Below are 13,395 nucleotides of genomic sequence, written 5' to 3' on the forward strand. Positions count from 1 at the left end.
CTTATTTACGTATGTATTTGGGCCTACATCTCCACTACAGACTGGACTAGTCTGAGAATATGGATGTGCTCTACAGAAAGCTGAAGTCCTTTAACATTTGCCTGAAGCTCCTGCTGATGTTCTACCAGACGGTCATCTCCAGTGTCCTGTTCAGTGCTGAAGAAGAAGAAGAAGAAGAAGAAGAAGAAGAAGAAGAAAAAGAAAGACGCAATGTGGTTGGTTGTGGATGCAGAGCTTGTGGTTGAGAAGAGGGCCCTAAGAGGATGGACTATGTTGTTATGTCTTTATGTCTATCTATCTAAATATCTAAAATCATCCTGGTCCAGTACAGATGTATTGTATAAGCAGTTCTTGAGGTCAAAATAAGACCACTGTGTTCTGTCTGCATGTTATTATTAGATGCTTTATTGTTGCATAATCACAAAGTTTGCTGCTTGCATTCTAATTGTTGATAACTTCACCGTCACAGTACATTTAGCTCTTGTATTTCACAGATATGAAACATGCTTATAAACTCATCACATAATTATGATAATCGGAATGCATAAGTAAGGAACAACTTACAACGTACAGCACCTTCAAGGTTTGTTTCATTCATACATGTTAAACACAAACCCTACTCTTACTCGTACATACACACTCTTACACATATACACACATATACACACAAACACACACACACTTTACACCTTGACTGCTGTGGTGGTGTATGCTTTTGTATTGTATTGTCCTGAATGTCAGTGTACATGTTGTATGTTGCAAATTAAATAATAATAATTAACAAAAAAACTACATATTTAGGAATAATTATCTCAAACAGAAAACACTCTATTCCACCTTGTGATTTTATGTGGTAATACAGGAAGTGCTCGCTTTTAAACTCCATAAACCTACACTAGAATCACTATTAACTTGAAAACTACAGGACATCACAAGGTAGAAAGGAGCATTTTGAGGTGTGGAGACTTGGAGACAGACTAATAATACAGGATTACTCAAACAAGTGTGAATAAAACAAAACACAACTCCAGGTGTGTTTTGATGTAACAACAAGCATTATAACATGACTTAAAGCTCAGGAGAATCCATTTTGTGTAACACTGGACCTTTAATATCACCAAACATAACATTCAGCATGCTGTTCTTGTATGTTCATGTGTCCTTCTGAAATATACAGTGGGTGAAATAGACACAAAACTTGGAACACCAGCCTGGTTTTACATTGTGTGGATGTGAGGGTGATGGATGAGTTTATGAACCAATCCCAGCGCGAAACACATGCTCTACATGCGCAAGTGAGAATGCTGTCACAGTTCACATTACAGTGCATGTTTACCAATGTCACTGCAGTGTTTTCAGCTCTTCGTCTCCTTCAGTATGTCTCCAATCTCCTGCTCCGTGTGAGAGGACAGAGTTTACTTGTTATTGATGCTTTGCAATGACATTACCATAGACTCTATAAAGAAGTGGACTGAGTGAGAGTGACGTAACCAATAGCGTTCAGCTCCAGTCAAATGAAGCTCACCGAGGCTTGAGTTATGGGGCGAATTTAGAGCCGAGTTCCATTTTTAGAATAGAAAATTAGTAACAGAGAAAATAAACAGTGAAATAAAAACGCCAGGATCATGTAGAGCACCATTTTAAAGTCAACTGGAGTCAGAATCAGTGGAGCTGGAAGCACTCCCATACACACTTCCTATTTGGAATGCATCGGCAAGTGGGTTAGCTATGTCCCTTTATATATATTTATATACAGTCTATGGACATTTTGCTGGGAGTGGTCAGTATATATGTCTATGGCGAAATGTTCAGCAGTTTCCATGAAGACACAGTGCGAACATTACCAAAAAATACAAAATGGATTTAAATCACACATTTTCAGGAAGCTTCACGGTCATGTCTAGTCAGGCTGGCGCCACCTAGTGCCTCCACTCAATTTCATTTCTCTCCAGTGACTAGGTCAGGAATCGGAATACACTAGATGGTTCGCAAAAACCCTGGAAGTGTAAGTTCAAGCACCAGCCAATCAGCAAAGAGCCATACATTTTGTGTTGGCAATGATTCCCAAGACTGAGGATTTAAAGTTGGAACAAAGAGAATATTTGGTGAATTTTATCAAGGGGAAAGACGTTACGTCCTTTTTTCTTATGGGATTTGGGAAAAGCTCAATATACCAGTTAGCCCTGTTAGTGGCACATTACATATGTCATGACCAAATAGAAGCGATTGGTTAAATGAAAAAAAGTAGCCGCCTGCCATCGAGTGAATTAATTCTAATGCTGCGAGGTCAGACGATTTCTACGAAGTGAAACCATCTGAATCATGCTAGGTCATATCAGCTTTGAAGTTTAACTGTATGAACTCTTGGAGCAAACCCGTGGAGGGTTTTATAGATTGAATAATAAAATATAGAATAATACCTGAGTAAATAATAATAAAGTTTTCCCAATTTAGAAAATTATATTTGCTCAGGATATCACAGGGATGAAACAAGTTAGATTTTTTAATTATGTAGTGTTTTGAGATTCTGCTTGTAGAGCCTTCCTATGGGGAACATTCGGGTCTTGTTTGCCTGGCTCCAGCTTGTCACACAGTAATGTACTGTATATATGAGAGAGGATGGTGGCAATTTTGAAGCCTCTGTAATCAAATAATTTAATGTGCCTGAAATTCACCAAATCAAATTAAATTTTGTTTCTCACATTTTTCCTATACCTTTTAAATGATAATCAAGAGTCCATTGTACCACTTGTAGACCATACCCTTATCCATAAACCTGAATAATTCTTAACAAACTTTTTGATTGTTATGAATTATGACATCTTTTTTCATGCTATGTTAAGGTGAATTGAGTTGACTTATTGTAAAATGTTAACTGAATTATTCATTTCATTATAATTTGTATAACAGCAGCAGTCCCTGCTTAGACTGCTGCCCCTGCGACCCAGCCCCGGATAAATGGAAGAAAATGGATGGATGGATGGATAATTTGTATAACATTAAAGGTTAACACAGTGGAGTTCTTGGTTCTTGGAGTGGCTCGGACTGGTTTACTCTTTTGTAAAACTTGCAAATGTTCCTGTTTACATACTGCTTTGAACGTGCATATAAATGAAGTAATTTTACTACTCAGTGACACACATCAGCGAGTCTGAGTACAGAGTAATCCCCTTTGCATAACTTGGAGAGATGAGAATGACAATGACACAATTTCATGTGTGAATTTACAATGTGATTTACAATATGTATTCCCAGAATGAGAATTACACTGACTGTGGTGAGCATTTCCTGATTTGGCATAGTGCAACTCACTAAAACTCACTACATCTGTTTATAGGCTTTTTGGGCCCTTGGCAAAAAGGCTACAATGGTCCCCTCTTTAAAGAGCCCATATTATGCTATGTTCTGATCTGTTATAATGTTCTTTCCTCATCACAAACATGCCTGGAGTTGTGTTGTGTTTCATTCACACAAATTGGAAAAAAAACAAACAAACAAGCAAAAAAAACAAAAAACATTGTTCCAACTTGTGTTGTCATGTGATAATACAGGAAGCACTCAACTGTGCTTTTAAACTCCTTACACCTTCACTAGAATCATTTGAATAATTTCAGTGCTGGTATTGCCAACGTCTCTACTGAACAAAAGGAAAAAGGAGCTGTTAACTTGAAAACTACCACTTCATGACTTCACAAGGTGGAACAGAGCTTTTTGAGCTTTGGAGATGTAGACAGACTAATAAACCAGGTTTACTCAAACATCAGTAAAATAAAGCACAACTCAGAGTATGTTTTTGATGAGTTAACAACATTATAGCATGACTAAATAGTCACAAGAGTCAATTTTGTGTCATATAGAACCTTTATTAAAATACATCAGAAATTAGGACCAATTCTGATACTCAGAGACTGGGGCTTATTATAAAACCTTTAGAAATGCAGTAGGTTTTGTTTATGTTATACAACAGGAATAATAAAATGTGTATAGTTTAGACTGAAAACAACCTAATAATTCTTCACTGTTTACATTTTTCTCAGTTGCTTTTATGGCGTGAGGATCCTGCAAAAGTGAAGGACTTCATAATTTCAGCAGATGCTTCACTAGTTGAGTTTATTAGGTCCAGAGTGAAGTTTTGTTAATTCCATAAACACATGTGTCAGCTCCTTTAATGAGGCTCTCAGAGGAGCAGAGGAGTGAGCGCTCCTCTCATCAGATCACTGCCTCAGGAGACAGCACTTCAAAAGGCCAGTCAACAAACACACGGCACATCTCTGAGCATGTGCGGTGACCATGGCAACTGCTGCACAGGGTCTGTGTATATGCATTGTACAGGTCATAACCAGGCCAGGGCCCTATATTAATTGAATAATCTCTTTCTCAATACCTTTGTTCATACAAAAGAGGGTATTACTGTTCTATGAGGTATTGACCTTATCATGGTTGGTTTGCTTATGTTATACTGCCAAGCTATAACAGTGACTCTTTGTCTGCACTTGTAAATAGTTCATATAGTTTAATGCAAAATGTCTGAAAAATGCAAAAGATAGCTCATTGTGTTAGACTGGAAGAATGGGGGTGGGATTAAATACATTTTCTTCTTCCCACTCCTTTTTGGGGAAATGTTTTGTTGTGGTTATTTTGATTTCTATTATGATTTCACTGATGTTATATGATCCATTGTATAAGAATGTAAATCTCTACTTGCCCAAAATAAATACATAAAAAACAAAAAAATATTAATTAATGGCTAACACATAACATATTCAGATTATCATGCTACGTTTGAATGTTTTGGAAATTCTATACTATCTGTGGCTTTTGACGCTTTCGCTTTTGACGGAGTCTCCCCTCCCTTTGCACTCCCCCTTCAGAGCACGATCACATAAGAGTCAGTGTACAATTAACTAATAAAATTACTGCACATTACATCAAACTGTAGCGTACTGTTTTGTATAATACTTTTGTATATTTTTAGAGAATTGTCAGGGGAGCATGAATGACACGGACTAAATCGTGGACTAAATTGGACAGAATCATTCTGCTAACCATAAGGGGAGTTCAGAACAGATCACTAGATTATTCAATAAATAAATAGGACACAACCACAGTCTATAGAGGTTTGATTTGATTGCACAGAGCAAGTGTGTAACCAGCAGCTTGCTAAGGACTATGCTGAATTTGGAAAAAGTTAAATCTACCTATATGTTCCTACTTACTAATGTGCCACTTGTGACTAACATTGTTGTAAGTTCCTGGTACAAAGCTTTGTTTAAAATTCACCCCCACAAACCTTCTCTATCAAAAGCAGTGAGCTGACAGTCAGGCTGTGGGACTAGAAAAAAAAAAAAACGCAAAGAAACTGACAAGCAGGTTGAGAGAAAGTGAGATTGCCACCTTCGATTGTGGGTGCAGATAAAGGCTCCATCTTACTTGTGTCCCTGATGAGCTCCCGTAGAGGTGGCCAAGCACAATTACTGCACATCCACTTAACGACTGACACCTCCCTAAATGTGATAAATTACACCAGCGGGCTTGCAATAACACTCTAAACTTTTCTTTGATGAATTTGGGCCCTGTTTAGTTGCAAAAGTTTGCGAGTTAATGAGCGAAGTCCCAGGACCCAGCCTTTTAATTGGATCGCTTCATTGTGATAGTCTGTTTTGGCTTTTTTCAGAGAGGAGGAATCTATCTAGCTTAGTCTTCATTGAGCAGCGAAGGACACAGCACATGGTAGGCAACATTAAAGGGCCCATATTACACTGTTTTCTGATCTATCTTATAATGTTGTCTCATCAATAACTTACTTAGTGTTCTGCTTTGTTTCATTCACACGCTTAACACACAAATCTTGCATATTTAGGCTGTGTTCTTCTCTCAAATGTGAAAACTCTTTTCCACATTGTGATGTCATGTGGTAATACAGGAAGTGCTTAGCTTTGTTTTTAAACTCCATACACCTTCACTAGAATCATTTGGATGATTTCAAACCTGGAATTGCCCATCTCTATCTAAAAGACTAAAGCTAAAAGGTAGCTCTTAGCTGTTAAAACAACCACATCGTGACATCACAAGGTGGAGCAGAGCATTTTGAGCTTTGGAGATGTAGGTTTTGGATGAGGTTATAACGCGAGGCATTATAACATGACTTGAAACTCACAAAAGTCAATTTTGTGTAATATAGTACATTTAGGGTAGTGTTTTTTCTGCAATAATTTTGAATATGTTTCAATATGTTTCACATGACAGTTGCAATCCAGAATAGAGCAATTTACGCCCTTAAAGGCGCTGAACCAGATTTTTATTCTCTTAAAAATGTGAAAAACAGAACTATCTTATTTTATACAGTTTGCAGTGGCCTCAAGTTATAAGCATCCTAATTATTCACCACAATGGGCTTATAAGCACTTTTTAATGGTTTTCAGAGGCAAGAGCAGAGTTTACTTTGACAGTAAAGTTAGCATCAACAAGCATGATTACCAGACAATAAAACACTTTATATTTAGATGCAGACAAAACACAGCTGTCTTATTTTTACCTCAACAGCTGCTTAAACAACGTATCTGTACTTGAGCAAGACATATTTTACTAAAGTACATGGGAAACAGTCAGGTGCAGGCTCTTTAACCATTATGTTACCAGCAGCGAGTGACATAGCAGAGAAAAGAGTTAACATGACAAACCTATTTTATCTCCTGTTAAATATCATGGTCATTTTGAATGTTGTTTGTTCAACTAGATTGTTTCATGTTATTTCCTATAATTTGAGTTACTTTGTTATCATGATCTAATATAGATTTTTTAAAATTAATTAATTAATTAATTACTTTTTTTTATCTCTATTATGTTGATTTGTAGGTTTATTATTTTGGTTATTGCTGCTGAGATTTCATCCTATTTCTTTGTACTTGTTAATTGCTTATCTTCAAAAGGAAAATTCCACCATATCTTCACACTAGTGTTGAGAAGCTTGGCTTGTTGTGTGGTGACAATGTGTTGCCAGCTGCACTGTTTGTGATCAGACATGGAGCCAGAGAACTGTCTTTGGCCACAGACACAGGCTTGAAACAGCACAGAGGAGACTGTCGCTCTGTTAGAACTGTGCAATACTCCACCACAAATCTTGTTTTTTTGTGGCAAAGCAACTTGTGTAACATTTCATAATATGTTCAGAACCTGCAGAGGGACATTTGGGAAAACATGAAATTAAGACATTACTGAGATAACTTTAAATCTGTGCATTGTAGTGCTGTCTTATGGGACCATATACAGGACATAACATGTTCTTTTATTTTCATTTTACTCAATACAAAAACATCTGATGATCACACAGATAATGCTTTACAAAAAATGGTGTTCCAAAGTTTTTACTGTATGTATTTACTTCTGTAGGGGTTAGTTACTTCTACACATCTGCAATGGAGTTAACAAACACATGGCTGCCATTTATTAACGGACTCTGAAAAAGTATCATTCGATCTTTCACACATCACAATCACACAGACAAGGTGGATGAACCTTATTGCTGGACACAATGCCCAGTTGGTCTGGCTAGAGTTCGATTCAAAGTGCCAACCTGTTGGTTACAAGCCATGATAGCCCCACACATTTTTGGAGCAGTACAGCATTAGCGGTAAAGTGCATTGGAATAAGTGATATTGTGGTTGCTTGGCAACAGTGTATAGAGTGGTGATAGCTGGGGTAATGCTAGCTGGCGTCCTCTTCAGTGATTTAATCAGCTCGCCCGGCCGGCCATAAATCATCATCAGGCTGAGTTCCACAGGCCTAAAGGGAGAGCAGGTCCACAGCACTGAGAGGCAAGAAAACAGTGCTCTAACACTTAACCTTTTCCACACTTAACATGGATGTTTACTTTGTTTAGACTGCAGTGGCTGAGTACAGCAACAGCCCCAGGAACCATAAAAAATCTAGTTTTCAACTTTGGGACTGAGAATAAACTTACATGTAGGCTTACTATATGAGCATTTTGAACAGTAATAAGAAAGATACAACTGACAAGGTGTGGAGCTATAACAAGGTCTTCACTTCTTCACCGCTCGGAGCTTTATAAAGTTTTGCAGTCGTCCTGATAAAATATTGATAACAGTTTCACCAACATCCCCCAACTCTTGGCAGAGCGCTGGCTTTTTTCCAGCTGTTATTGATTGCTTTTATTGCTTCTCTGTGTACAGTGATTGGACAAAATTGGTGGATTGGGCCCAGAGTGAAGTGAAATCCCATGGCTGGCAGTTGAAGTAGTGCCCTCTAAGACTTCTTAAAGCCCAGGACAGATGGTTGGATGTTTTGCAGACTTATCGCAAGGCCCAGCTGTGAAGCCAGACGCCAGCATTGGTCTCTCTGTGTCTGCCTGACCAAAAGCAGAGCGCAGAGGTTCAAAATGAGATTTAACATCGATCATTTCCTCGATGTGAATGGGCCCCAGTGTCAGAGGCTGGCAAGGGCAATCCCTCAACGTGGCGCTGGTCTGACCTGGATCAACACCAAACCTGTCTGATGGTGGTGGAGGAGAGGGAAAGGATGAGTTAAAGGGAAGATATGTGATACATTTTCAGATCAAAATAATATAATATAATTTTTGTGTGGGTATATGTGTTAGGAAACAAAAAGAAGTAACAATCTGTAAAAAGAAGATAGACCTATAAAAATTAAGATATTCCGATCTTCCTCCTCAAGTTTGTTTGATAATAATAATGCCTAGGGGCAGACTGACATAAGACTTTTTCTTCATATCTGCTCCTTTCTAATCATGTAAATGCATTCTGTTATGTACATTTACATTATGTAATGTTAATCATTGTACTACAGTGCATTTCCATGAGACGCATAAAAATAAATAAATAAATAAATAAATAGCCACGGGGTCCCCCCAGAGGAGCTGGAGGAAGTGTCTGGGGTGAAGGAAATCTGGGAGTCCCTGCTTAGACTGCTGCCCCCGCAACCCGATATGCGGAAGAAAATGGATGGGTGGATAAATGGAAATAAATAAAATGAAAAATTAACTCCCTACTCATATGCACTGTACACTATAAAGTAGATTTTTCATGTTCGAGTTACTTAAAACTTAAAACCATCACTTATAAACATGTTTGTAACACAGGATATACAGAAGTATGCAGTATAAGGGCTTGAGAAATGTAACTTGTCAAGTCTGAGTCCTTGGTCCACACTTGGTCCTCTAGAGTCAAAAGTAACTGCCCTTAGTCTTAAGTCATTGGTCATTGTGTCGCAGAGTCCAGAACACTGACTGTAGTCACTATTCATTCACTACATGGGCAACCTAACCCCTCCAACCTAATCTTGCACAGCAAGACGGATTCTTGTGATATTTGTGAGTTCACAAACTCTTGGAGAGTGCTCGCTGAACGGCTAATTGGGTGGGCAGACCAATCACAGAGCAGCATTGAGGTTTGTGTGGAAGCCAAATGTGAAACGCCCAAAAGAGGCAAAACAAGCGACAGCCGTACTTCAGCCTATTTTAGTATCAATACGAACTACTTTGTTTGTGAAAAACGTGCAGAACTTAAGCACTTTATTTGCAGACGGGGGGACGCTTTTCTCTCAGCTAGATGTATCAAAAGATTGATTTTTGCTGTTGTGACACTTCAGTCAATCAGATTCAGATGGTTGGTGGCCATGACGTTTCATGTTTTCTGATCACTTTCAGCAAGAGCTGAATGTATATAAATAAATGTGCATAAATAAATAGTGAAAATATATTTATAAAATTTTATGTATAAATGTCAACACAAATGTAAGCTTTGAGAATTCTTGTCATAGCATAGCTATCTCCCTTTGGTATATCTTGACCATTTCACCTCTTATCTCAGACTTCTCTGATGACCCTTCTGTGATGCCCATCAATCCTTAACTGTTGAGGGACACACTCATTTCACAGGTCAATTAATTTTAATCAGAGTGTGTCAATTTAATCTAGGTTCAAACCGCTCGACGGACACTGTGTGAAAATCTCATTAACCTTCCCATTTCCAATCTGCTCACTTCATCAGTGGGCCAGAGAGTGCACACATTTCTCAACCATCAACGCTCTTTCTGTACGTAAACAAATCTTAAATCTGTAAAATGTCACCCAAAATCAAAGATGTCCCCGAAGAGAAAACCAAACCTTCTCTCATGGCGTCTGAGACTTTTTAGCAGCTGCCCTACATATCTGATGAGGAAATTACTATGAGTAAGGTATTACTGTTGTGATAATAAATATGACCACCAGGGAAAGGAAATGCATAAATAATCTGAAATCACACTGAACTTTTTGGAGCTTTCAACCATGTTATAACATTGTTTCCTCAAAAACATGTCTGAAGAGGTTTTCTATGTCATTCATACATATGTGAGTATTTTAACAATCTCTTTCTTGCTCTTTCCTTATGGTTAGCAGTATGATCCTATCCAAAGCTCAGCCATAAGTCATCCATACTTTCCTGCAGCAATTTTCCATAAATATACAAAAGCGTGATACAAAACATTACACTACAACTTCACAAGCCTGATAGGATGTGTAGCAGTTTCATTAGCAAAATGCACGGCGATTGTAAAGTGATAGCGCTCTGAGATGTGAAACTCATAAAAATGTTAATATGCAGTTTTCGGTCACTTTACAATAAAAGGTAACATGGTGATAAATATGTTATGTGTTAACCACTCACCCATTATGTAGTTCCTAAGGCCATGGCTACACACAAAATAATATCTGTCCACAAGCAGTGTTCAGTGATGAAGTAATCATTTAATAATTTTTTTGTGTCACTGTATTTATTCATTTATTATTTTAGATCATTTAATTAGCAATAACTACATTCAACATGAAAGGTAGAAATTACTAAGGCAAAGGACTGTATGCTGCATACATAGAACAGGACATTCTCTATTGGGACAGTGCTTTCATTGTTTATAACTAACCACAGAACTTGTGTACATATGACTTAGTTTTAAATAAATGAACGAACAGGTGACGTCTCAATAAGCGACGAGCATAATGGCACACAGGTACTATCTGCGCACAAGCGTTTAGTAAAAGAACATTGTACATCTGTATTAAAAAACAACTACAATAACTTTACCGACAAATCCACAGAAGCTTTATTGTGCCATAACACCACAACAAACCCACGTTTAAGCACACGCACATGAGCTCCCACCTCGTGTTAGAAGACACCATTTCATTCTTGTGCAATATTTCCCCCTTAAGTCCCAATGTCTCATCAAGTGTCCAAAAGTCCACTCACAGTTCTGTGACCAATATGAAACACTCCAGGCTCCGTGCCCAAAGTGTTATCGTGACGCAGCAGCCACCTGCTGTTGTGTAAATGTGAGCTATCCAGTGGTTTAAAACAGGTCTATAGAGAAAGCGGTCTACAGACCTAGTGGGTATCAACACAATGACAAAACAGCAGAGTTTACTTTCTTCATTAATTGTTTAACGTCAGGTCACCATTGAGACAGTCAGTATCAGCCATGAGCCAATTCCTTCCATCCATGAGAAACTGATCAAAAGTGTTCGAGGTTGGTACAATGCCTTCCTCATTGATGCTGAGCAAATCAAATAACTCAGGTAAGACACAATCAAAATCAAAAAACAAATCAACATCAACAATCCCCTCCTTGAACCAATCCCCCACCTTATCGTGGTGGAGGGGTTTGAGTGCCTGAATGATCCTGGGAGCTATGTTGTCGGGGGCTTCATGCCCCTGGTAGGGTCACCAAAGGCAAACAGGTCCTGGGGAACAGGTCAGATGAAGAACGGTTCAGAAGCCCCACATGATGAGTTCTAATCAGAGGCCAGTTATGTCGCCCGGAATGGCGTCACCGGGCCCCACCCTGGAGCCAGGCCTGGGGTGGGTGCTCGAAGGCGAGCGTCTGGTGGCCGGGCCTTCCCCTACAGGGCCCAGCCACCACCTGCGAGAGGAGCCATATGGGGCCTGTGCAAAGAGATCTGGGCAGCAGTCGAAGGCGGGGGCCTCGGCAACCGGATCTCCGGACATGGAGACTAGCTCTGGGGACATGGAATGTCACCTCGCTGGGGGGGAAGGAGCCTGAGCTTGTGCGGGAGGTTGAGCGTCACCGACTAGATATAGTCGGCGTCACCTCCACGCACAGTTTGGGTCTGGAACCCAACTCCTTGAGAGGGGCTGGACTCTCAATTTCTCTGGCGTTGGCCGCGGGGAGCGGCGGCGGGCTGATGTGGGCCTGCTCATTGCCCCACAGCTCAGCCTCTGTGTGTTGGAATTTACCCCAGTGAACGAGAGGGTCGTGTCCCTGCGCCTTCGGGTCCGGGACAGGTCTCTCACTGTGGTGTCGGCCTACGGGCCGAACAGCAGTGCAGAGTACCCGGCCTTCTTGGAGTCCCTGGGAGGGGTACTAGACAGTGCACCGACCGGGGACTCCATTGTTCTACTGCACTGAAAAAACGGTCCGAGAGGGGTTGCTCAAATTGCAAAAACAAATTTGACAACAATAACATCACTTTTTTACGTTTCTCTGTCAAGCATGTTTAAATCTTACAAACATCGCTTGATTGTGGCCGATGTTAGACCTGCATGTTTTAATCAGGTTGAGGAAACATGACTTTATTATAATCTCTAGTGAGGCTCCTCCCTCTGGAATTCTCCTCCCCAAAATGTTTGGAGGGAAAATTCAAATGTAACAGGACACAGGACAGTTAGATGAGCAGAGGACACACAGTGTGGAGCAGGAGGATTATGAGAGCTGATCTGGAGGTAAGACTTTTCAAAGATTTTATTATGTGCTTCTCCGGCCTAGAATGTCGTCATTGTTAAAACATGTTTGTGTTGTTTTATTTGAAATTAGAGTTAATGTAAGGACTCCTTGAAACAAATTGTCTTTGACTGTCCATCTACAAGAGTGTGACAGTTGTACTAAGATTTGAATGTGTTGCTTCCAGAGTCGTCTACAAAGAGTGATATCCAGAGCTCTGCTGGAGCTGTGGGGAAGTTCATGAATGTTATAGTTGATGTTTCAGAAAAAAGGAAGATGTTTGAGAACCAACAAAACACAGACCACAGATGAACAAAGTAAGTAAACCAACTAAAATTATTTAAATTTTTTTCAAAATGAACTTCCTATTGAAACAGTTATCGTGTTTCTACAGGGTGATGTGGCATTAGGAGGACTTTATACCAGATGCCCTCCCTGTTACTGCGTTTAGAGGAAGAAAAGCAGCACATGGTGAGTTTTGTTTCTACAGTTCTAATGTTCTTGTTCTTCTGTTCTGGTCCATTATTGTAGTAATAAGTACTTTAAGTGTATTTAAACATGTACAACAGAGTAGATCATCAGAATGTGATCATCATGTGTTATTCTGTGTCCACAGGCAGAGACCAGAGCGTCTTCACTGGAATA

The sequence above is a fragment of the Boleophthalmus pectinirostris genome, unplaced genomic scaffold (genome assembly GCF_026225935.1).
Source record: "Boleophthalmus pectinirostris isolate CB_2022bp ecotype Guang Dong unplaced genomic scaffold, ASM2622593v1 HiC_scaffold_8, whole genome shotgun sequence".
In the NCBI taxonomy this organism is placed as follows: domain Eukaryota; kingdom Metazoa; phylum Chordata; class Actinopteri; order Gobiiformes; family Gobiidae; genus Boleophthalmus; species Boleophthalmus pectinirostris.